Genomic DNA, 26,316 nt, shown 5'->3' with positions numbered 1-26,316 from the left:
CTTTGCAACCCCATGGACTGGAATTCTCCAGGTCAGAATACTGGAGTGGGTAACCTTTCCCTTCTCCAGGGGATCTTCCCAACCCAGGGATTGAACCCAGGTCTCCTACATTGCAGGTGGGTTCTCTACTAGCTGAGGCACAAGGGAAGCCCAAGAATACTGGAGTGGGTAGCCTATCCCTTCTTCAGGGGATCTTCCCGACTCAGGAATTGAATTGGGGACTCTTGCTTTGCAGGCAGATTCTTTACCAACTGAGCTATGCTGGAAGCCCAACACACACTTGAAATGATTGAAATGCAGTATTTCTTCAGAGAGCAGTAACCTGGATGGTAGGAGACGAGGCCTGTGGCTCCAGCTTCATTGCCAACTAGTTGGGTGACATAAAGTAAGTCCTCTTGCTACTATAGGCCTCAGTTTACAGAGCAGAGCTATAGAAAGTGTAAGATATTTGTTCTTCCTTTTATAAAATTTTCCTTTAGTCTTCCCAAGAGTAAGATGTTTTTCGTGTTCTTAAAGACTTTCATTCTCCCGTGTTTGCTATGGTATATTAACCATAATAAAATAATGAATATAGAGTAATTACTTTTTTCATTAAATATACAAATCAGTGACAATAGCTATTGGGCAGAGCTGATTACTCAGATTTTCCTAACCTGGAACTGTTTTCATTATTTAATCAACATTAACAAATGAGAGCTTCAGAGCTCAGAATTTAAAGATCTTAGCAGCTGTAGCACAATGTGTCACACAGTCTCATCTTGTATTTTGCTTTATATTCACATGTCAATTATGTATCCCTCTTCCATGTTACTTGAAAGTCACCCATGTGATCGATGCATTTCGGGGGGAGAATTTGAAGGGTTGAGAGTGGGGAGGAAATGAGAACTGTGCTTGGAAGGGAAAAAAAAAAGAAAGCTTCCTCCTTTCCTTCTTTTCTAAATTGCAGCTTATAAAGTTGATTCACTGACTGCTGGTTTAAAGTGGTATCTGCCAACAGCTCCTGGCCCGGCTTCTCTGTAATGTGCAATAAAACACCAATGAAGGTTTAGAAGAAGACGTAAACTCAAAACACAGCCATAAACTTGGACTGACAATTAACTAAAGGTTGGATCCAGGAGAATTTTACTTTTGCCACCTCTAATGTTAGTGAAACTGGAGAGAAGAGAACGTTCCATGGCTTAGGTGTGCTGTGGATTGTTATTCTGTATAAAAAGGGTAGATAGGACCATTGCTGTTGTTCAGTTGCCAAGTTGTGTCCGACTCTTCGAGACCCCACGGACTTCAGCATACCAGGTCTCCCTATCCCTTACCATCTCCCAGAGTTTGCCCAAGTTCATGTCCATTGAGTCAGTGATGCCATTCAACCATTTCATCCTCTTCTCCTTCTGCCCTCAGTCTTTCCCAGCATCAGGGTCTTTTCCAGGGAGTCAGCCATTAGCCTTCCTCTGTTGTGTTCCTCATTTTGTGGATCTCTGGATGAATCCCCAGGTGGAAATTCATGTCACCTGGAACCTCAGGACATGACCTTTTGGGAAATAAGATCTCTACAGTTGTAATTAAGATAAGGATCCAGATGAGACTGTCTGGATTCAGGTAGATTCTAAATCCAATCACAGTACTCTTATAAGAGACAGAAAAGGACATACAGAGAGAAGCTGGGTTTATGAAGACTACAACTGAGATTATGGTGATGTAGCCCTAAGCCTAGAATGCCAGAAGCCATCATTAGCTGGAAGAAGCAATGAAGCTGTCTCCTCTGGAGGCCCCCAGAGGTGACAAGGCCCTGCTAATACCTTGATGTGGACTTCTGATATCCATAGCAGTGAGAGATTAAATTTATCTTGTTTTAAGCCTCCAAATCTGTGTTACTCTGTAAAGGCAGTCCTGGGAAACTAATACATACTGGAAAATTCACTTTATATATATCAGGAGTTGAAAATTCCAACATGTAAGGTAACAAAGGCTTCCTAGGTGATGCTAGAGGTAAAGAACCTGTCTGCTAGTGCAGGAGACATAAGAGATAGGAGTTCAATCCTTGGGTTGGGAAGATCCCCTGCAGGAGGAAATGAGAGCCCACTCCAGTATTCTTGCCTGAGAAATCTCATGGACAGGGGAGCCTGGTGGACTACTGTCCATGGGGCCACAGAGTTGAACAAGACTAATGTGACTTAGCATGCAAGCATGCACAGTAACAAAAATGAGTGAGTTGATCAGGGTGAAGACTGAAGCAAACCAGAGAAGATGTGCTTTACATAAAGACAATTGTTTTGTAAGGATACAGAAAGAAATTTGGCCCGTCTTTCCACAGTCCAAGAGAAGCTGGGAATCTAGGTTTCATTTGTATGCTCTTATCTATTTGTTCTTGGTATTGGACCAACATTTATTTTAAAAATGGTGATACCCATTTCAACATGTCCGAGGTTCAGATTCCTCCAGTGGGTGGCTGGTTTGCTACCTCTGGTCTGGTCTTTGTACCCTTCCTTATCCTGTGTGGCTCTTCTATTTTATGGGGCAAGTTCTGGTATCTCTTTTCTCCATTATTTGTTTCACTACTTTTAATGGAAGTCTTTAATGGCGGTGATGCACAGCCAAGTGAGGTGGAAAATGTAATTCTTGTACCTTTGGTGGGGAGGAGAATTAGGAAAATTCTAATAACAGCACATATGTGGCGGGGTGCTGATGATTACTTTCGTATTCAGTAACTGTTTGTGTCACCAGGAATCCAGAAGGAATGTGGACAGAATTCCACTGTAGTCTCGTAGAGCCACAATTAATGAAGTCTGTTAAAATGTGGACCCTATCTTGGAGCTGTTGCTGTTCAACTAGTGGGTAGTTATACTTTTTTTTCTCATTTATTTTTATTAGTTGGAGGCTAATTACTTTACAATATTGTAGTGGTTTTGCCATACATTGACATGAATCAGCCATGGATTTATATGTGTTCCCCATCCTGAACCCCCCTCCCCATCCCATCCCTCTGGGTCATCCCAGTGCACCAGCCCTGAGCACTTGTCTCATGCATCAAAACTGGACTGGCGATCTGTTTCACACTTGATAATATACATGTTTAGATGCTGTTCTCTCAGATCATCCCACCCTTGCCTTCTCCCATAGAGTCCAAAAGTCTGTTCTATACATCTGTGTCTCTTTTTCTGTCTTGCATATAGGGTTATCGTTATCATCTTTCTTAATTCCATATATATGCGTTAGTATGCTGTATTGGTGTTTATCTTTCTGGCTTACTTCACTCTGTATAATGGGCTCCAGTTTTATCCATCTCATTAGAACTGATTCAAATGTATTCTTTTTAATGGCTTAGTGATATTCCATTGTGTATATGTACCACAGGGTACTTTGAAAAAGGGGAGTTGATCAGAAGGAAGTGAAGTCAAGAAGCGTTCATCCTTGAGATCTTCTGGCAAACACTGGGCTTGGCTATATCTTCTTTTATTTAAAGATGAAATCAACCACAAGACACAAAGAAAATGAGCCCCAACAATGACAGCTATCATAGTGCTGGAACTCTGAGCAATGATTATCAAAGATTACCCTGACAACTCAAAGGAAAAACAAACCTTTGACAAAGATCTGCTGCAGGAAATGGATTTTCTTCTTTTAGGAGATTATTCGGCATCCTTAGATGAGATGCAAAAAATGATAGCCTCTTAAAAATAGGAGAGATGTCATAAAGAAAGAACAATAAAATGACATAGAAAAGGAGCGGGATGATGTGAGGAAGCTTTTCTAGGAAACTAAACAATAACAAGTGCGGAATAACAATGAGCATTAAGAACCAGTTAAGAACACAGCTGAGGTTACAGAAAATTATATTATTATGAGAGACAAAATTTAGAACTTCTGGAGTATTGAATACCAAAATGCCTTTTAATAGAATTATATCTGCATATTTTTATGTGGAAAATATACTGAGCACTATAATAGGATTCTCCAGAGAAACAGAACTGATAGGATATATATGTTGCTGCTGTTGAGCTTCTCACTCATGTCCAACTCTTTGCAACCCCATGGACTGCAGCTTGCCACACTTCCCTGTCCTTCACTATCCCCTGGAGTTTGTTCAAATTCATGTCCTCTGAGTCAAAAATGCCATCCAACCATCTCATCCTCTATTGCCCGCTTCTTTTCCTGCTCTCAATCTTTCCCAACATCAGAGTCTTTTCCAATGAGTCAACTATTTGCATCAGGTGGCCACAATATTGGAGCGTCAGCTTCAGCATCAGTCCTTCCAATGAAGAATCCTTTAGGATTGACTGGTTTGATCTCCTTGCAGACCAAGGAGCTCTCAAGGGTCTTCTCCAGTTATTATAAGGATTGCCTCACATAATTATGGAGGCTGAGAAATCCCATGATCTGCTGTCTACAAGCTAGAGATCCAGGAAAGCCCACGGTGTCCAATATGTGGACACTGAGAACTGCAGTTAAATAGTTTCTAATAATTCATGTTTCAGTCAAGGACAGCACAAGACCTATGTCACAGCTCAAAGGCAGACAGAGAGAGCCAATACCCCCTTCCTCAGTCTCCCCCTCCCCCCGATTCAGGCAGTCAGCAGATTGAATGATGCCCACCCATACTGGGGAGGACAATGTGTTTATTTGGTTTACTCATTCAAATACCATCTCACATGGAACTAGCATCACAGACAAGCCCAGAGATGATGTTTCATCTGAGCACTCCATGATCCGGTCAAGCTGACACACGGCATTCATCATCAGAAATCCATCCGTTATCGACTTGGTGCCCACATGCATCTCCTTAAGCCACGCTTGCATTTTTTTCTCCATTGACTAAGTGAGGTAAGTAAAGATAGTGGTGATGACAGAGGACCAGATGGTTGGATGGCATCACTGACTCAATGGACATGAGTTTGAGCAAGCTCTGGGAGATGGTGAAGGACAGGGAAGCGTGGCATGCTGTAGTCCAGGGGGTCGCAGAGAGTTAGATATGACTGAGCAACAGAATAACAACATCAATTTCTTAATAAAGACAATAACAAGGTTATAATTCTGCCTAGCATGAAGTAACTATCCTGAGTACAACCAAAGAAGCACTAACTGCTCCTGAAAACGAACTAAAGTCCATTTACTCTTTCCTTGATATCCCATTTTTAAATACTATGATGTAAATTTAATAATACTTAATTACTGTAGTATAAAGTTAATACGTCTTATTGTTTCACGATAAAGGAATAAGGTAGAAAAGAAAACAAGGCAAACAGAGAAAACAACTTTATATATTTTTCTTAAACACAAAATCAGATATATTTATATATATTAAGTTGTATGTGTGTGTGCACAGTAGCTTTAGTCATGTCTGACTCTTTGCGACCCTATGAACTGTAGCCCACCAGGCTCCTCTGTCCATGGGATTCTCCAGGCAAGAATACTGGAGTGAGTTGCCATTTCCTCCTCCAAGTGATCTTTCTGACCCAGGGATCGAAACTGTATCTCCTGTATTGCAGGCAGATTCTTTACCACTGAGCCACCAAGGAAACCCATATTAAGCAAATGTACACACACACACAAACACATATATAAAGCTTGTATATCTACACATAAAAGCATAGCAAAATAAGGTGGAAATATTTCTGACAATACAGTCCTAGTTTCTGTAACTGGTCATAGAGTCATAATATTTATAATTATCTTGTTCCACTGTCCATTCTTTATTCTCTTTGCCTTCACCAAGCACCTCAGCCAGTCAGGGGTCTTTACCTGGGATAGTGATCCAAACCTTCTTTCCAAAAGAGTCTGTGCTATTATTGTTGTTGTTGTTGTGTTAGTCTCTAAGAATGCTAAGAATACTGGAGTGGTTGTGATTTCCTTCTCCCCGGAATCTTCCTGACCCAGGGACCAACCTCTGTCTCCTGCATTGCCAGGTGGGATTTTTACCACTGAACCACCAAGGAAGCTAGTCCTATTATTAGTCCTGCCTACTCTGAGCTGGACTTCCAGTCTTTCCATTGACTTCGATCATAGCACATGGTAATACTAAGAGACCCCGTAAGAGAGTTTCTGTTTCCCAGATATACTCTCCCTGACCTCCACTGTGGAGTAGTCATTCAACTTTCTCTTGGTATCATCATCAATCATTCCAGCCAGCACAGTAGCTCTTTCACTGTTAGCCTGTTGATTCAGCATCATGAGAAGCTCAGAGTAACTGGGTAATCTTAACTTCCATTTCAACGATTCACTTCTGTGTCTCCTGATGGAAGCATTCTTCTTCTGAAACTAAGATGTCTAGGTCAACAGAGCTAAGGCTGAAGATACAGGAAGCAAAAATTCTGCTAGTGGGTTACTAGGAGTGAGTCATGCTGCTCTCATTGCCAGCCCTTGGTTCCTGGACCCATTTTAATCTGGGATGTGGAAGAAATAGTCACATATTGGACCCTAAATCAGAGCAAGTACAGACCCCTGTTGAACCATGCCCAAGCCCTGAGAAATAGTGCCTCCTAGCTGGCATTGCAGCTGAGTGCTCCAAAGGCCATCATACGCTTCTGTAAAGCCAGCTACTCCAGAATGGTCTGGAAGATGGTAATACCAGTGAATTCAGTGAGTATGATTCTATATCTGTGATTGATGCCCATTTAAAACAATAATTCTTATTTTCTGTTCAATCACTTGGTGATTATTGCTAAATACTGGAATGCTTAAAGCACCTGGGAGGATTAATAAAACAACAACAAAAAATTCATTTCATCTTTACAAAAATGCAGCTGCAGAGAGTGACATATGGCCAATTCCAATACGACAGAAACTGAATAGTGATTTTCTGCATCTTTAAAATTTATATGGAGCACCTGAGGTTTTGGAAAGAAATATACCACCCACTGGCAGATATTATCTGTCATTAAGCCACTCTATTTTACTTTTCATCTAGAAACTATGAACATATCTGAGTTCTTTATACTTAAAAGCAATATGTGCGCCATTATTTCAAGCACATTAAAATACACAGAAAAAGTGGAGGGCATAAACAAAGGTAGCAATCTCTGGTTATTATTAGTTATATACTTGATTATCATTATTTGTAAAAAGTCACATTGTATATTTTATCCTTTCTTTGTCCTTTTTGAAATTTCAAATTTCCCATAAGAATGAAATTTTATCTTTTAAAATAAAATAGTATGCTTAGTTTTAACAAACATTAGCATCATAATTAAAAACATACACATCTTTCAAACTAGAAGAAATTACTAAAATAAATATTAATATGCTAAAATATTTATATATTATGTGCTATTAGCATATTACATGCTGAAATATTAATAGTAGTTGTATCTGTATAGTAAAAAGAGGAACAGTTTTGTTTTTTCTTTCTTCATATGTTATAAAGAACCTTACTGTTTTAAATGATGAAAAGCAATTTAAAATTTTAGGTATTAAAACTACATTCAACAAGAATTTTATGATAACCTATCAGCGACAGGATTGCAGTGATTACATACACGAGTGAGTCACAGAACTTTTATTCCAGGGGTTCCCATCCCATGAGCTATAATTTTCTTAACTGTCCACATAAAAGAGAAGAGAGGAATCACTTGTTATTGACAGAGAACACCAGTAGGATGGGCCCTTGGGTCAATCTGAACTGGCTTGGTATAACACTCCGTCTGTTAAACATGTCCTGGTAGAAAGGATGGTGAAGTTCAAAAGGCATGATCTGAATAAAGTCAGAACTCTTTGGATTTGAAATTCTCCTTCATCTCAGGTTTGCCATGTAAACCCAGGCATTAAATTATCTATGCCTCAGTTTCCCCTTTTTTAAAATGTGGAGATTTATATTGAACAGGCTAAGTCACTGAGAATCAAGGATAGTGTGAGAAAGTGCATATCGCAATAACTTTGTGGAGGTCCCTGATGCTTGAAAATTTTTCCTCTTTTTATCTTTATCTGCAGGATTAAAAATTTACATTAAGAATGACTGTTGCTCATATTTGCTGCAGTATTTCAGAGTTTGCAACCTGATCTTGCATACTCTATAATTCTCACAAAATGTCCCAGGTAGTGAGGGCATTCAGAAGGTCTCAGGAGTATCACATGACAGCTCAATAGGATGCAAATCGTGCTCCCAAGAGAGGCAGCCAGCAGCTCAGTCTGAGGGCTCAATGAGGTATGTTGCACTTTGTACAGAGCAAGGAGACTGGAAATGATGATGACCAAAGATCAAATAGGACATGTGGAGGACAGGGGTCAGGGGAGAGTAGTTTGCCTTTCCTAAAAGTAGGAACTGTTGTTGTTCAGTTGCTAAGTCACGTCTGACTCTTTGTGACCCCATGGACTGTAGCACACCAGGCTTCTCTGTCTTTCACTATCTCCTGGAGTCTGCTTAAATTCATGTCCTTTGAGTCGGTGATACTATCCAACCATCTCATCCTCTGTCACTCCCTTCTCCTCCTTCCCTCAGTCTTTCCCAGCATCAGTCTTTTCCATTGAGTCAGCTCTTCGCATCAGGTGGCCAAAGTATTGGAGCTTCAGCTTCAGCATCAGTCCTTCCAGTGAATATTCAAGGTTGCTTTCCCCTAGGATTGACTGGTTGGATCTCCTTGCGGTCCAAGGGACTCTCAAGAGTCTTCTCCAGCACCACAGTTCAAAAGCATCAATTCTTTGGTGCTAAGCCTTCTTTATGGTCCCACTCTCACATTCACGCATGCCTACTGGAAAAACCAAAGCTTTGACTATATGGACCTTAGTTGGCAAAGTGATGTCTCTGCTTTTTAATATGCTGTCTAGGTTGGTCATAATTTTCCTTCCAAGGAGCAACCATCTTTTAATTTCATGGCTGCAGTCACCATCTGCAGTGATTTTGGACCCCCAAAAATAAAGTCTGTCACTGTTTCCATTGTTTCCCCATCTATTTGCCATGAAGTGATGGGGCCAGATGCTATGATCTTAGATTTTTGAATACTGAGTTTTAAGTCAACTTTTCACTCTCCTCTTCCACCTTCATCAAGAGGCCCTTTAGTTCCTCTTCACAAACCATCAGCAACCTTCAACTTTGAGGGTCTGGGGCAAGCAACACTGCAATTAAGATAGGTAGAGCAGAAAATGTTTCCATTTCACTGAGGAGGGACTTGGACTTCCCAGGCGGCACAGTGGTAAAGAATCTGCCTGCCAGTACAGGAGACACAGTTTTAATTCTTGGGTCAGGAAGATTCCTTGGAAGAGGAAATGGCAACCCGCTCCAATATTCTTGCCTGGATAATCCCATGGACAGAGGAGCCTGGCGGGCTACAGTCCAAGGGGTCACAAAGAGTCGGACAGGACTGAGCCTGAGTGCAGCGATGAAAGTGAGACTCACAAAGGTTCCGGAGACCTAACTCGAGAGGCAAATCCAAGTAGACCTGTTTTTTTCTGAATTTTGATGCCTATCATCTTCCCCCACCCCCCATGTTTCCATTCTTTTACTACTGAAGATTAAACCCAGTAGACAAAATACATCAGGTACTTTTTCACTCAACAAATGTTAAGTGAGCTTGTTTCCTGGCATTTTTCTAAGCTTTGGGAATGTAAATATAGCTGACAAAAAAGCTCACTCTCATGGAGCTTACATTCTGAAAGAGGAAGGCTACATAAACAGATATATGGTAATATAATATAGTAGGTAATGGCTATGCAGAAATATAAAGTGGGAGGGGTGAACAGAGGGCTTCACTGAGAAGATGACATTGAGGAAAGACTTGACAGGGGTAAGGGATCCAACCATGTGTATTTCTTGGGGATGAATGTCTGAGGGCCAGAGAACAGCCAGTTCAAGGGTCCTGAGAAAGCGGTGCTCAGAAGCTGCTGTGGAGTTTCAGGAACAGCAGGAAGCCACTGTGGTTGGAACAGTGTGGGAGCAGGATGTGGAGTCAAGTGCGTCCTTCCAGTACTTTGGTTTTATTCTGGATAGTCAAATGGAGCAGGACCATATGGGTTTCTTTCCAGGACAGATCCCTGTCCCCCCGCCCCATATCCTCTGCTCCCTTTTGTCTGTAGAAAAACTTTAGCTGAAAATAAATTTAATCAGCTAGGTGAGAAAGTGCAGATGCGAATGAAAGCAGTCAAACAAGACCAAATGGTAATATGGTAATAGTTGAGTCATTAGACAAAGTCAAGCACTTGTTGTTCCTCTTCAAGAGCTATAGATAATATTCTGATCCACATCTTTTGAGCTGTCTTGTAGATACTGAAGCCCCCATCAACTGGAAGAAGTTAACTACATAATGACCAGACTGTAACTATGGTGTAAGCTACCACATTTCCGAGAACTGGCCTCAAGGAAACAAGAACGAATCAACCCTGGAACTAAATAGTAACTGTACTTGAAACAAGATGATGCTGTTCAGACAACTGCATAACTAATTTCAAGATAATTGTCAGTGATAACTCTGCTGTTCTGCATATAGTCCTCCTCCCTCGACCTACACACACTTGAGACTCCCCTTTCAAAGCTCTTGTTCACTGATCAACAGCAGGGACTTGGCCTTTGGACATGAGTCCAGCTTCTCCCCTAGTTTAGACATCCTGAATAAGGCAACCTTTTCATTCTACCAACACTTGCCTCTCAAGCATTTGCTTTTGAGCAGTGAGCAGCCAAACCTGAGTTCAGTAACAGTAGAACAGAGATCCATAATAGGGTGTTGAGTAAGAGAGTAATAACATCAGATCATGTTAAGAGGATCAGTCTGGCAACTGCTCATTTAGGACTGGGTGATGTGATCTAAATTTCCAGAGGAGTTTAGAAATACAGGTTTTTACTTTAGGGAGAATACAAGTCTGTTATATTTAAAAGTGTTTTTCTTATTTCCCCCTCTCCTCTCTCCTTTTATCTCTTTCTTTCCTTCTCTGTCTTCCTTCCTTTAACAGATACTTACTGCATGTGTATATCAATAATATGCCAAATATTTGGGCTTGAGTGCATGATCTTGCTCTCCATAGATAGAAATGCACATTAAAAAAAAAGTGCAAAGGTATTTCAGCTTGCCTAATTTTGGCATCTGCATAAATGAGGTTGCCAGATAAAATGCAGAGCACCTAGTTCAATTTGAATTTCAGATAAAGAATAATTTTTAAGTGTAAGTGCATCCAAATATTGCATGGTACACACACACACACACACACACACACACACACACACAACTATTCTATCTTTTCCCCTTTTTTCTATGTCTGGAAACATAATTTCCAGACATATTACAAATATTATAGGACGTGGGATTATAAATATGGGCCATGATTGCAAAATATAGAAATCATCTTAAGGAATTTTAGTGTCTTGCTGCTATAATAGAGCACCATTGGAGAATGTTACGCAAGCAAATAAGATTGGTTTGGAAATTGTAAAGTTGATTCTGGACACAGTGAAAAGACTGTCTGAGAGAAGAACAGTACCAGTGTGAGTAGGACCAGCACTTGGTTTAGGCAGCATTAGAAGCTAGAGAGATGGCACTAACATCACTTGGCAATGATTGAGAAGAATTTGAATGAGAGAGATGAAAAAGAGGGGACTTCACAATGCCCCTTCTATTCACATTTCTGTTTTGAGAGCCTAGGTCAATGATTCTGCCACCGTCCAAACTGGTGTTTCCAGTAGCAGGACATATTTCAAGACATACATTATTTACTTATTCATTTTTTTATCCATTTTGCCACATTGAAGCAATATGAGGAGAAGAGGGCTACAGAGAATAAGATGGTTGGATAGGATCACTGACTCAATAGACCTGAGTTTGAGCAAATTGCAGGAGACAGTGAAAGACAGAGAAGCCCGGCACACTGCAGTCCATGGAGTCACAAAGAGTCAGACACGACTTAGCAACTGAACAACAGCAACAAAGCAGTCTGAGACTAGAAATCTTCCCCAATCTGTCCACCTTGAGCCTCAATCTTAACTAGGAACGCTCTCATCCTAGATGCCCCTAATCTCACTCAATTGTAACATAAAAAGAAGAAGCTAAACTAAAATTGTTTCATTTTGCAGAAATAAACATTGTGTTGAGATCTGTTCATCTCCAATCTCTTTTAGTCATGCTTAGGGTAATTACTCCTTCTAAGAATTCAGTATATTCTTGACACAGTCCAGATACTTCTGTCCATCTGTGTGAGTACCCTGGAGAAGAAAATGGCAACTCACTCTAGTATTCTTGCCTGGAAAATCCCATGAACAGAGGAGCCTGGTGGGCTACAGTCCATAGGGTTGCAAAGAGTCAGACACGACTGAGAGACTAACACTTTCCACACTTTATGTGAGTACTTAAATACTCAAAATTGAATTTTCACTCAACTAATCTCATATCCCAGTTGAGGGATTCTCTTTGGCATATCAGACCTTTAGCCCAGTGGGTTCAAATTTATGTTTGTATGTGATATCAACCTTGAAAGTGAAATCCTTAGATGCTAATCTTTTATTGTATGCTATAAATGAAGTAGGAAAGTTAGAATTTGCTAAGACCAAGTCTTATTTGATCTGCTAAGGATTGGAGTTTAAAGCATCAAGAGAATGCAGATGGGATGACTTCCTTGGTTGTCCAGTGGTTAAGAATCTGCTTTCTGATGTAGGGGACGTGGGTTTGATCCCTGGTTGGGGAGCTAAGATCCTACATGCCACGGGAAGCCCACACCGCAACTACTAAGCCTCCAACCTCAGCCAGAAAGCCTGTGGGCTGCAACTACGGAGCCTACATGCTATGGAGCCCACACACCGCACCTAAGGCTTGATGTGGCCAAAAATAAATAACTAAATATTTTAAAAGGAGAATGCAGATGATACAACTAAAGCATGCTTTTCACCATGCCTTAAAAGTTAGCGACTTCTTAAAAGTATTAATGCATTTCTCTCCAATCTCACTTGCTAACAATTTATTTGCCAAAAGCTCAAAAGAGTAGATAAAAGACATGTAAGTGTATACGTGTGCTTAGCTGCTCAGTCGTGTCCAGCTCTTTGTGACTCCGTGGACTGTAACCCTCCAAGTACCACTGTCCACGGAGGTTCTCCAGGCAGGAATACTGGAGTGGGTTGTCATGTCGTCATGTCCTCCTCCAGGGGATCTTCCCAACCCAGGGATTGAACCCATGTCTCCTGCATTGCAGGTGGATTCTTTAACCATCTGAGCCACCAGGGAAGCCCAACTGTGCATATGTATATATGTGGGTATATACACACACATATATATATGTGTGTGTATAAAGAAGATACATATGCAAATGGTATATATATATACATATATAAATGGCATATATATATATTTATTTATTTTTGTTTAGTCACTAAGTCATATCTGTCTCTTTGGGACTCCATGAACTCTTTGTGACTCCATGAAGCCTGCCAGGCCCCTCTGTCCATGGCATTTCCCAAGCAAGAATACCAGAGTGGGTTACCATTTCCTTCTTGAGGGGATCTTCCCCTACTCAGGGATCAAACCTGTATTTCCTGCTTGGTAGGTATATTCTTTACTGCTGAGCCATGGGGAAGCCCAAGTGTGTGTGTGTGTGTGTGTGTGTGTGTGTGTGTGTGTGTGTACATTTCATCACATGATTTACGTATGTGTATACACACTTTACACAAAGACTTTTGCATAGATTGCCGCAACTATGTAAGGAAAATGAATAAAAAAGCTATAGACTGATAACTAGATGATTAAAGAACTCTATGATATGATGAGGCGAGGATCACTGAGATGTTTTGTGAGAATGCCATAATTAGAGCAATAATATTTGACATAGATCTTGGCGATATTTTTTTGGACATGACCCTTAATGCACAAGCAACAGAAGAAAAACTTTAATCTGTGGGACAATATCAAACTAAAAGCTTTTGTATAGCAAAAAAAAAACAGTCAACAAAATGAAAAGTCAACCTACAGAATGGGAAAAAAATTTTGCAAATCATGTATCTAAAAGGGGTTAATATATAAAATATATAAAGAACTCATACAACTCAATAGGGAAAATGGGGAGAGGAAATGAATGGATGTGTTTCCAAAGAAGATGTACAAATGGTCAATGGATTTGTGAAAAGATGCTCAACATTGCTAATCATCAAAGAAATACAAATCAAAACCACAATGAGATATCACCTTTCACTTGTTAGAATAGCTATCATCAAAAAGACAAGAAATAACAAATGTTGGTGAGGATGCAGAAAAAGGAATATCTGTGCATTGTTGGTGGGGATGTAAGTTGGTGCAGCCACTATGGAAAACAGCAGGGAGATTCCTCAAAAAATTAAAAACAGAAGTACCATACACTCCAGCTATCCCCATATTTTCAAAGAAATGAAATCAAGATCTCAGAGATCTCTGCACTCCCATGTTCACTGAGACTTTATTCAGAATAGCCAAGACACAGACACAGGCTAAGGGTTTGTCAGCTGATGAATGGATAAAGAAGGTGCATATATCATGGTTTCCATGGTGGTTCAGTGACAAAGAATCTGCCTGCAGTTTAGGAGAGGCAGGAGATGTGGGTTCAATCCCTGAGTCAGGAAGATCCCCTGGAGAAGGGCATGACAACCCACTCTAATATTCTTTCCTGGAGAATTCCATGGACAGAGGAACCTGGCAGGCTAAGGTCCATAAGGTCACAAAGAATCAGACACAACTGAGCTACTTGGCACCACACATGAATGTATAATGGACTGTTATTTGGCCATGAGAAAGAAGGACATCCTGCCATTTGTGACAACATGGATAAAATTTGAGGGCATTCTAAAAACGTCAGACAGAGAAGGTAAATAATAATACTGTATGATTTCATATGTGGAATTTGAAAAAGCTGAACTCATAGAAATAGATAAGAATGATATTTATCATGAACTGAGAGGTGGGGGAAATGAAGAGATATTGACCAAAGGGTATAAACTTCTAGTTATAACATGAATAAACTCTGAGAATCAAATATATAGCCTGGTGACTATAGTTAACAATACTGTATTATACACTTGAAAATGTCTAAGAGAGTAGATCTTAAATCAACCTGATAGAGATTCAAGTGGCGCAGTGGTGAATAATCCACCTGCCAGTGCAAGAGGTGCAGGAGATGCAAGTTCGATCCCTGGGTCGGGAAGATCCCCTGGAGGAGGGCCTGGCAGCCCACTCCAGTATTCTTGCCTGGAGAATCCATGGACGGAGGAGCCTGGTGGGCTGCAGTCCACAGTTGGGCATGACTGAGCAATCAGCATGAACACAGATGTCAACTAAAGACATGGTGGCAATCATTTTGCAATATTTAAGTGGATCAATTCAACACATTGGAGGAGGCAATGGCACCCCACTCCAGTGCTCTTGCCTGGAAAATCCCATGGACAGCGGAAGAGCCTGGTGGGCTGCAGTCCATGGGCCCGCTAAGAGTCTGACATGACTGAGCGACTTCCCTTTCACTTTTCACTTTCATGCATTGGAGAAGGAAATGGCAACCCACTCCAGTGTTCTTGCCTGGAGAATCCCAGGGACGGCAGAGCCTGGAGGGCTGCCGTCTATGGAGTCACACAGACTCAGATACGACTGAAATAACTAGAAGCAGCAGCAGCATTCAACACATTGTACATCTGATAACCACATGATCTTAAAATATCTATGTATGCCCAGTTGCTCAGTTGTGTCCAACTCTCTGTGACCTTATGGACTGCAGCCTGCCTGGCTCCTTGGTCAATGGGATTTTCCAGGCAAGGATACTGGAGTGAGTTGCTATTTGCTACTCCAATATAATGTTATATGTCAATTTTACTTCATTAAAGCCGAGGAAGAAAAGAGAAAAAGAATTCCTAGCCTGGGAGAGGTCAGTCTGGATTAAATAGCATTTCTGAAGTCATACACTTAATAAAGAGCAGTGCCAATTTTAAACTCAGGTCTGAATGTTTCCAAAACTCACTTTATATAAAACTTGTGCTTTTCAAACTGATGTGCAATCAGATGTGCAATCCACCTCTTCACTCCCCACGTAGCATTAGCATGAGGCAAGAATATATAAAAATGCGTGACTTCAGCTCAATTGGTAAAGAATCCACCTGGAATGCAGGAGACTTGGGTTCGATCCCTATGCCGAGAAGTTCCCCTGGAGAGGCAAATGGCAACCCATTCCAGAAATTCCATGGATAGAAGAGACTGGAGAGCTACAGTCCACAGGGCTTGACACGATTTAGCAACTAAACCACCACCACATGTGATTTTAAGCAAATTTTTAAATTATGCCTGAGTATTTTAAGAAAGAGAATGCAAATTTCACACGATACTTAAGATAAAACAAAAGACTTCAAATAAATGAAGCCCTGCAATGCCCAAGCCCCTGGGAGTGGAATATTCTCTCTGGCACATTTTTACTCACAGTAAGAAGAGATGAGAAAAATAATCAAGCCTTTGGGGAAAAAATGCACAAAGGGAAGCCTCATAATAGCTAAGATTTAAGCAGAGAGAAGGAAAAGAGGAAAAGTTTGAAGGAGAAGTGAGCCCTCAGATGCAAACTTGAAAATGACTTTCACAGAGTGTCATCGGTCAACCTGCCACTGAGAAGCCTAATTAAGACATCTGCAAAGAGTTGCCAACTGATGGTGGTCTCACTGTCACACCGTTTTAATTGACATGCTGTGATTTTGTTCCAGATTAACTTCATAAGTGGTCCTCCTAATAGAAAGATCACTTAAATTAAAAGTGGGCTGTAAATGGGGATTTGTGATGTTAATAGGCCAGTATAACCTCTGTGTCATTTACATACATTTCCATTTTTTCCCAATGCATATTTGCATATATCCAAGGATGTCACTGAAGGCTTTGCAGAGGCGACATTAGTATGATAATGAGCATGCAACTGGCACAGTGTCCAAAGAGTCCTTTCTTTGATGTCCCCTCAGCATTACATTTGGAGCTGCCTATGAGCCTCCAATATTAATAACATAAAATTCGTGTTCCAGAAAAACCTGTTTGGCTGATTTATACAGATGCAATAAATGTTTGGAATATTGAATCGAATTGAAGTATAGAGCCTGTAATAATATTAGAAGATGTGCTGAATACTTTAACAACTCAGTACATCAGCACTGCTAAAAACTTCCAAAAATATTGACAGTGTGGCGGTGGTGTTGGTGTTCAACTGCTCAACCGTGTCTCACACTTTGCAACCCCATTCACTGCAGCATACCAGACTGCAGACCCTCTCCAGACCCCAGACCATCTCCTGGAGCTTGCTCAAACTCATATGCATTCAGTCGGTGATGCCATCCAACCATCTTGTCCTCCGTTGTCCCCTTCTCCTCCTGCCTTCAATCTTTCCCAGCATCAGGGTCTTTTCCAGTGAGTCAGCTCTTGCATCAGGTGGCTAAAGAACTGGAGCTTCAGCTTCAGCATCAGTCCTTCCAATGAATATTCAGGGGAGGACTGATTTTCATAATATGATTTCCTTGACCCATTAGTATTCCTCCATGTGTTACCTACTGTACCTGGGGGAGCCCAGGGCAGAGGCCATCTCAAGTTGGGTTCAGAATAGAGGTTTCAGGGAAAGGGCACTGCAACTGGTATTTACCAGACCAGAGTCTAGTCGTGGATCTGCCACTAAAAGCTCTTCATCCCTCTGAGTCTCAGTTGTGTATGTATACATTCTAGTTAAGAACACATACCTTATATCTATGGTGAAGCCTAACATGATGCCTGTAAAAGCACTTGTATGTAAAGTATAAATAACAGATGCTCCCTGATAAACAAAATGAAGAAAGAGATAATGAACAATTCAGTTTTCCTTGCCTGGATCTGGGTCTCTCTTTAGTGTTAAGACCATTTATGGAGGGATAGAATTTTCAGTGGGACTTTTCAAGTGTGCTGAGTCCTCAGTCACATCTGATTCTTTGTGACCCTGTGGACTGTAAGCCCATCAAGCTCCTCTGTCCAAGGGATTATCTAGACAAGAGTACTGGAGTGGGTTGCCAATTCCTCCTCCAGGGATCAAAGCTGAGTCTCCTGCGGCTCCTGCATTGGCAGGCAGATTCTTTACCACTGAGCCTTCTGGGACTTTCCATATGTATTTTGAAAAACTCAGTGGAGCACATCAAGTACACAGTGTAACTGAACCTGCATTTCATGTTATCTTCTATGTTACCTGAGCATCCTATTTTATGATGGGAGATTTGAAGTCCCTGAGAAGCTTAAGTTGAAATGCAGTTCTATTACACCAACAATGGGCTGGCTGCTGCTTCTGTACAGTTTCATTAATCATCACTGTTTTCTTGGAATAATAGGACTCACACCCCCCCTTCCCGTATTCTCCACAACAATTGGACTTTCTTCTTCATCATCCCCCTTCAGTTCTCTCACCCTGCTCATGATGACTCCTACAAGAATAATTCTCACTAGCAGGTCTCCACCAGAACCAACTCTAAAGGAGTGAGTTATATACAGTGATGCTCCTCTGATTTTTGCACTTTCTCATTCAATGTTGACTCAACTTGTTTTGGGCAAAAATTGCAGATCTACCTTTTGTGATTATTTTAAACCAGAAAATGAAATAAGGGCGTAGCAAAAACTGCTTTGTTGTGTCTCATATCCACAAAATCCTCATTAGAAGCTTCATAAGAAGCAGCATAGTTTAAAACCCTGGAGAAAGCTAAGGGCTGAAAGGTCACCTTTCCTTCCTTATCCTGCAGATAAGCAAATCAGTTTGAAAGAAGTGGACTGATCTTGGGGAGTCATTCTGACTGCCAAGGGTGGGTAGGGAATCATGGTTTGCAGCCCTGGAACCAGAGTACTGGGGCTTTCATTTCCAAACTCCATTGAAGCTTGGCCACCAGCTTTACCAGGCCTGGGGAATGTGTTGATGGGCCATTTACATGACCCCTTGCAAAGTGAAGCCCATTATTTGGCCCTCCATGCTGGCTTTTTGAAAGCCTTTGACAGATGCAGTTGGAATAAAATAATGAATGCCCACATGCTGGGTGACTTGAAAATGAAAAGCTGAAGTCTGAGAAACTTCAGTCAAAAAGTAGTGGGTTTGACATCACGGAACACTAAATATTAAAGGGAATGGGCCGTGTTCTGGGCCTCACTGTAACAGAACTCCTCAGAATGGGGTGGAGTTCTACCCTGGGTCCTCGATTGGAGACTCCAGCTCTAGTGTGGGGCTGGCCAGGGGAAGGATACAGTGTCTTCCACAGCAGCTGAGGACTGCTGATTTCTGAGATGGAGGCATAAGGTCACCCCAGATGCAGAACCACGTGTGGGCTTAGTCTTCTCCCTGGACAGGGCGTTTCTGGTCAGTTCCGGATCCAGGTGTGACTTCATTCTGATGACTCAACACCCCCATCTCAGCATGCCCTGCCCTTTGTGTGACTGTCCACCTCAGCATCTCCCTCAGGAGGCTGGTCTCCAGGCAGGAGGTAATGGGATGTGAAGCGGGTGAACCCTTCCTCCCTCAGATTTGTGGCAGATTTGTGACTTTTCAGTAGTAAGAAATGGGCTCCCCTGGTGGCTCAGATGGTAAAGAATCTGCCTGCAGTGCGGGAGATCTGGGTTTGATCCCTGGGTCGGGAAGATCCCCTGGAGAAGGGAATGGCAACCCGCTCCAGTATCCTTGCCTGCAGAATCCCATGGACGGAGGAGCCTGGTGAGCTACAGTCCATGGGATTGCAAAGAGTTGAACACGACTGAGTGACTTCACTCTCACTTTCATAGTAAGAAACAAAGATCATCAAAGAGTGATCCAAAGTGAAGTTGAATTTATTTACTTGCCTGACAAGGGAGAGAGATATCACTTAGATGGAGGTTATGCAGGTCTCCCAGAGCAAAAATGAAAAGGGCTGGACAGATCACACACAAAAAATGGAGAAAGTACATAAACAAGGCCCTCTATTGAGTTCAGGTCTCTGGTTGGCTCTGGACTGCGAGCTCTTTGCTGAGGTCTCTTTCATGTTTCACAGCATCTCTGAAGCCAAGAAGCCCGGGCTCAGTTATGAACAGAAAGAACTGTGCAAAATCCCAGTTTCAAATTCAGTTGACAACTTCATGCGCAAATGCTTCAGAAGGATATATTCATAAACAAGGCCAACAGTAGATTACTGCATTACCTTTATATTGCCACTTGTGGCAGTTTAGTTTCCCTGGGGAGCAGATTCTGAAATGGAGTCCTGTGTGTAGGATGTTTATACAAATGCGTCTCTGGACCCCAGATTTGTAGAAGAGGCAGAATAAAGCAGGAGGAGGCCAAGGGAGATGAGTTGAGATGCTGACGTAGGAATAACCTTGGCCAGACCCAAGGGATACCCTGGTGCTAGCTAGAGTGGCATGTTAGGATTGTTCCTTGTTGGGCCAAGATGACCAGGATATTATACTCCCTCATTGACCATAGGATGTGGACAGCCTGAGGCTACATTCCCAGGGGCCGATGGCTGAAGGCTCTCCACTCCCAGTGCCAAGGTGTACACAGAAGGAGAACTTGGACGGCACAGCAGAATGTTCACTAACCCTGGTCTCTGTCCCAGGCTTGGCTTCACTTCAGGTTTAAAATAATCCTGTGATGTTGTGTGGACAGAACTGGCTCGTGGAAGGTAAGAAGCCTACTGAAGTCTGCATACCTGCTTGCTGATCCTCTCTCTTGACAGTCTCTCTCTCTAAAGAGTAGGACTTATCATATGTGAGGGTGGAGTGGTCACAAAAGAGAACGCAGGGCCCCAAACCAGGCTTTAGTTAGTTCTGCATATAGATCAAGGTGTCTCAATTCACTTATTAATGCATTCTCAATGGGGACAATTTGCAAAAATTGATTCTTGGGGGTAATGGTAAAGAAATTATTGTTTTTGTTCAGTTGCTACGTCATGTCTGACTCTTTGCAACCCCATGAACTGCTCTCCTGTCCTTCACTATCTAACAGAGTTTGTTCAAACGCATCCATCGAATCAGTGATGCCATCCAACCATCTCATCCTCTGTCATCTGCAAATCATGCTCTTTATGTATAAAGCACATGGAGCACATAAGCAGATACACAGCATATCTGGGGTCCTGAAATTTAATGAGAAGTGTGATTGGGGGAAAAATATCTAATATGGCTTCTGGAGATAGAAAAATAATGAAATAAAATGTGTGAGAGAATATGAAAAAAAGAAGAGAATGAATTTCTAAGCCCCTGATTTTCATCATGGCCTCTGTGTTCCAAGACTCAGGTCTGCTCAAAGTCTTAGAGAGTAAATGTCAGCAACTGGTGGTCTTCATACTACCAGGATACACAAACCTTTTTGTTTTTGATTATTGGCCTTTTGTTCTTGCTTAAACAGCATTAAGAAGGAAGAGAAAACAGTCACAGCTGAGTCACCATTTAAAGTTTTGGAGATTTTGCACGTGTGTGTACATGGGTACACACATACACACACACGATAACCAGCTCCTCTTGCATAATGGGATACGCGGCATCCCTGGATCTCTAGCTACTCACATGGAAACGGTGGTCAGGCTGCAGTCGCTTCCTGCCCTTCTCACAGCGCATCCACCTGTCCTCACAACCCCGCCATCTCATTTGTGGCAGATGTGCCTGCCTGGCTTCATGCAGTTACATCACCCTCTCGGTCTCTGTTGGCATTTGAGTTGGCAAGCTCTGTCTTGGATGTCAGAGCTGAAAGAGGAGCCCAGAAGTTCTCAGGCTTGGCTGCCCAACAGGGAAGTTAAAGAAAGAATCCTTCTAGGGATTCTGGGGTCATTGTCTGGGCAGCAGAATGTTGTGGAAGCTCCACAGGGATTCTGAAGTGGAGCCTGGGTGGAGAACACTCATCTAGTGCTGCCCCTCTTTCTGGAGCTCAGAGAGGGAAAGTGAGCTGTCCAAAGACACACAGCCGTAACTAGAGAAGCTTGAATTAAAACCATATCTCCTTGGCCTGGAGTGCTTTCCTCTGCCTCACCCTGTCTTCTGTAAGTTTGTACAGGGAAGGCTAAAGTAGCAGGTTATCAGATCAAAACACAAGACTTTGATTTTATTTCTGATTTTGTCCAGTGATGAGCACTTAGGGCGTCTAAGTAATCTACTACCTAACAGTTCCTTCTCATCCCTTGCTTTTGTCACTGAAATTGCATGGGGTCCTGGGGACAAAAGGCAGAAAAGGAAGGGGACCTAACATGTATTTAATAGCTTCAGTGAGCTGAAATTGCTCTAGGGGCTTTGCCGTGGTTTCCTATTTGCACAATAACACTAGAAGGTTGGTGTGACTGGTTCCATTTCAAAATGATGAAACAGACTCAAGTGGGTTTGGTCAGGGCTCCAGGGTCCCTCAGCAGATAAGCAATTTGTGCTCAGTTCATAACTTTCCAAAGCAGATATTCTGTCAGAGTAACCAAAGATATAATCTTCACAGAGGCAGGGATTTAAAAAAACCAAAAACAAAAAAACCTCTTTTCTCATTGATTTCTTTCTATGTGCCTACAACATTGATGACACATAGTAGGTGCTCGGTAAATATTGGTTAGTTCTGTGAGTTAATGCCATGGAACTCTACAGGCCTTAAATCTTAAGGGTGAGAGAGTTTTGAGTTTCGATAGAATATAAAACATGAAAGGAAAAAAACAATCTGCTTCTTTTAAATTTTGGAATCCAGCAGCTTTCAAAACATCTGCAAGGGAGCACAGGGCATTTAAAACACCTTCTCAGGGCTGTCTGATGTCAAGTGTTGCAGTGTATTGACAGCTATGTCCTAAGCATATCAGAGGAGAGGGTGTGTATGTACAAGTTACAGTCTCTAGGGTATTTTTTTTTTTTTAAGTTGTAGTTAAGAAGAAAAAAGTGTTAATATCTCATAGATTGTTCCAGAGCGCTGGAGTCAGCAATGTGAGGTGAGCTGGCTGGTGGGGCTTTGAGAAGTTCAGGGAGGCATGCTGTTTTTTACCATCTTGGACCTGAGTTAATCTCCATTGCTCAGTAACGCTCTTCCATTCATTAGTTTCCAAATCACATCAACTTGCTTATAAATGTAGCCTCCTCAACCTTGCATCTCCAGGACTTGGCCCATAGGTACCCAGAAATGCCTGCTGACTCATGTGATGATTGTGTTTCTGTAAAATTGGAATTTCTCTTAGGTGAGACCCATGTCCCGGGTGTTGCCATTTCTAGGACCTTCCCCCAAGAATAACCTCTGGTTCCTTTCAGTTGAGGCAGGATATAATTAAATTTCACCACTTTTTAAAAAAATTTCAGCCACTAGGATATTGGTTCCCCATCCAGGGATCGAACCTGTGCTCTTTGCAGTGTAAACTCAGAGTCTTAGCCACTGGACTGCCAGGGAAGTCCCAATTTTCATCACTTTCATAGTTTCTAATGTTCTGGGAGATGTTAGAGAAACTAACGAGAAACTGACCTCATATTAGTTTCCAGCAGTCATCTGAGACATTATCATCTTGTTACAAGTGAATCAAAAAAGCCTCAGAGAGTTTGAGAACTCTTTCCTGGGCCACTCAGCCAGGAAGTGGTAGCAATTGGATGTAAATCCTCTTTGTGGAACTGCAAGATGGGACTGGTTCTGTGCAGTAGAAGATTAACCTTGTCCATAGAAAAGTTTGACGCTTGACTCAGCTTCTGGAATGTAACCTCTGAGCCCTTGGAATACTCTCTTTGTTTACCTGAGTTCTAGGGCCACACCAAGTAGTCTTGGCTAACAGTGTGATTTATCATGGGGTGGGGGGCTTGAGACAGGCAGTATTGGCTTGACTTCTTGGAGAGGTTGCAGATTCAGGTCAGCCACGTGGGCCGCCAGCCATGCCTTTGCGACCGACTTCCAGCAAAAGTCTTAGACACCAAGGCTCGGGTGCACTCTCCTGGTTGGCAGTACTCCAATGCATGCAGGCTCAGTTGCTAAGTCATGTCTGACTCTTTGTGTCCCCATGGACTGTAGCCTGCCAGGCTCCTCTGTCTATGAGGTTCTCCAGACAAGAATACTGGAGTGGGTTGCCATTTCCTTCTCCAGGCAATATTCCCAACTCAGAGATCAACTCGCATCTCCTGGGTCTCCTGCTTTGCAGGTGGAATTTTTCCTGCTGGGCCATCAAGGAAGCCCCATCCTCCAGTGTGTTGTTGCATATCGTTGCTGGGAGTCGTATCTCTGTCCACAGCTCCACTGGGAGAAGAAAACTTATGCCTGGATCTCTCCTGGACTCCAGTCCTGTGTGTTTCTTCCTGTTCCTGATTTTATTTTCCAAATATATTTATTTATTATTTTTAATACTTATTTATACAGGGAGCTCAACCTGGTGTTCTGTGACAACCTCGAGGGGTGGGATGAAGGGGGTCAGAGGGAGGCTCAAGAAAGAAGGGGCGCATGTATACTTATGGCTGATTCAGGTGGTTATATGGCAGAAACCAATACAATGTTGTAAAGCAATTAAAAAAAAAATTGAGTATTTATTTAGCTGTGCCAGGTCCTAGCTGTGGTACGTGGGATCTTTGATCTTCGTGGCAGCACGTGAGGTCTTTATTTGCAGCATGAAAACTCTTCTCTGGGGATGTGAGATCTAATTCCCTGACCAGAGATGGTACCTGGGCCCCCTGCGTTGGGGGCATGGAGTCTTAGCCACTGGGTGATCAGGGAAGTCTCTCTGTTTCTAACTTTAATCTGTGTCCTTTTGCTGAAATAAACCATAACCTGAGTGTAGCAGCTTTGTTGGGTTCTGTAAACCCTTCCAGCGAATTATTGAACCCAAGGGTGGTCTTGGGCCCCTACGAACTCCCAAATGCTCACAGTTCCTCTCTGCGATATTGACATGAGGGACGGAGGTGCTCTAGTCCCAGACCTGTCTTATTTCAAATGCCTTATCGCGAATATGGAATTAACTCTAGTATTCTACCTCCTGTGGTTGTGAGAATTACAGTTACTTTTCCCCTCATGCTCAGCCCCTACTAACACAGAGTAAACTCAATCAAAGAGTAGGCTATTTATCTGAATGGTTTGTAACCGCAAAGAATTCTTCATCTTAAGAGAAGGTAAGTAATTGACTAAGATACAGGAAAGATATGTATATTTTAGATCAATTAAGGGGTATAGACTCTACTTTCATAGAAGTAGGGCAGTTTCACAGGACTGGGATAGAGCACCCCCTCCCTGCAAAGGGAATCTGACTCTGTCTATAACTGAGATATCTGGGTTTCCTCCAGAAAATAAATTCCTTCTCACCCATCAGCTGCTCCTCTCTGAGTGATATGATAATACACAACTATATATCGATCATCTAAAGTCTGCAGATGCTGAAGGCCAGATGGCCTAGGATGTCCATAGCATGGCGGGTGTTAGTCATTTAGTCGTGTCTGACTTTTTGTGACCCCATGGACAAGAGCCTGCTAGGCTACTCTGTCCCTGGGATTCTCCATGCAATAATACTGGAGTGGGTTGCCATTCCCTTCTCCAGGGTATCTGTCTGATCCAGGGATCGAACCCAAGTTCCCTGCGTTGCAGTCAGATTTTTTACCATCTGAGCCACCACTGCCTAGGATTTTCACAGCCTGGAGGGCAGCCTATTTCTGTAGGGTGACATTTGGAACACCTCTTGGTCAGAGCTAGGGCAATGGTTTTTAACCTAGGATGCACGCTAGTATCCCCTGGAGAATCTTGCAAAGTCCTGATGCCTAGGAATAGAAATTCTGACTTAATACTCTTGATTGGTGCTGGCAGAGTAGTTCCTGTAAGTTTCCCAGGATTCTAACTGCAGCAGTATTTTAAACTACATCTTGTGTCTTCATCACTTGCTCGGCTGTTACCCTCCCCTGGACACTGTGTCTTCTCCTGTCTACCCAGCCTTTGCCTCTGTTCCCACCACCAGGTATATTCTTCCTTCTTTGTCTGCCTGTTGGGTACCAAGTCACTCTTTACAACCTGACTCAAATGTGACCTTTCTGAACATCTCTAGGCAGCCTGACAACAGGCAGAGGTGGTTGCTGCCTTATCTGTGTTCCCATAACATTTTCTAGACATTATCTGTTATGATACCTACAGAGAATTACAAGCTTTCTGTTTATCAATTTGTTCACTTGAGAGCTGGGACCTTGTCTTCATCACCTTTGTTTCCCCAACACCTGGTAGAGTCAGTCCCTGGTGTGGGAGAAACATTCAGTGAATATTTAGGTGGGTTAAATCGAGGTACTCAGAAGAGCTATCATGTCATTGGGCTGAAATATCCATTCCTTAACGAGGCTGGTCTCTTGTTTTGCTGTGGCAGTTGCTGTTTGGCATATCAATGTGCCTCCTTTGTGCAAACTCTGTTCTCCCTCTTGAATGTTGAAGCATTTTGCTAATTGCAGAATTGCTCGTGGTCACAGTGTGCTGTTTCTTGATGTGCCAGTCACAATTTAAAATGAAGTTCAAGGGCTATAGTTA

Source organism: Odocoileus virginianus, chromosome 29 (assembly GCF_023699985.2).
Source record: "Odocoileus virginianus isolate 20LAN1187 ecotype Illinois chromosome 29, Ovbor_1.2, whole genome shotgun sequence".
Classification (NCBI taxonomy): domain Eukaryota; kingdom Metazoa; phylum Chordata; class Mammalia; order Artiodactyla; family Cervidae; genus Odocoileus; species Odocoileus virginianus.
This window is presented reverse-complemented; position numbering follows the sequence as displayed.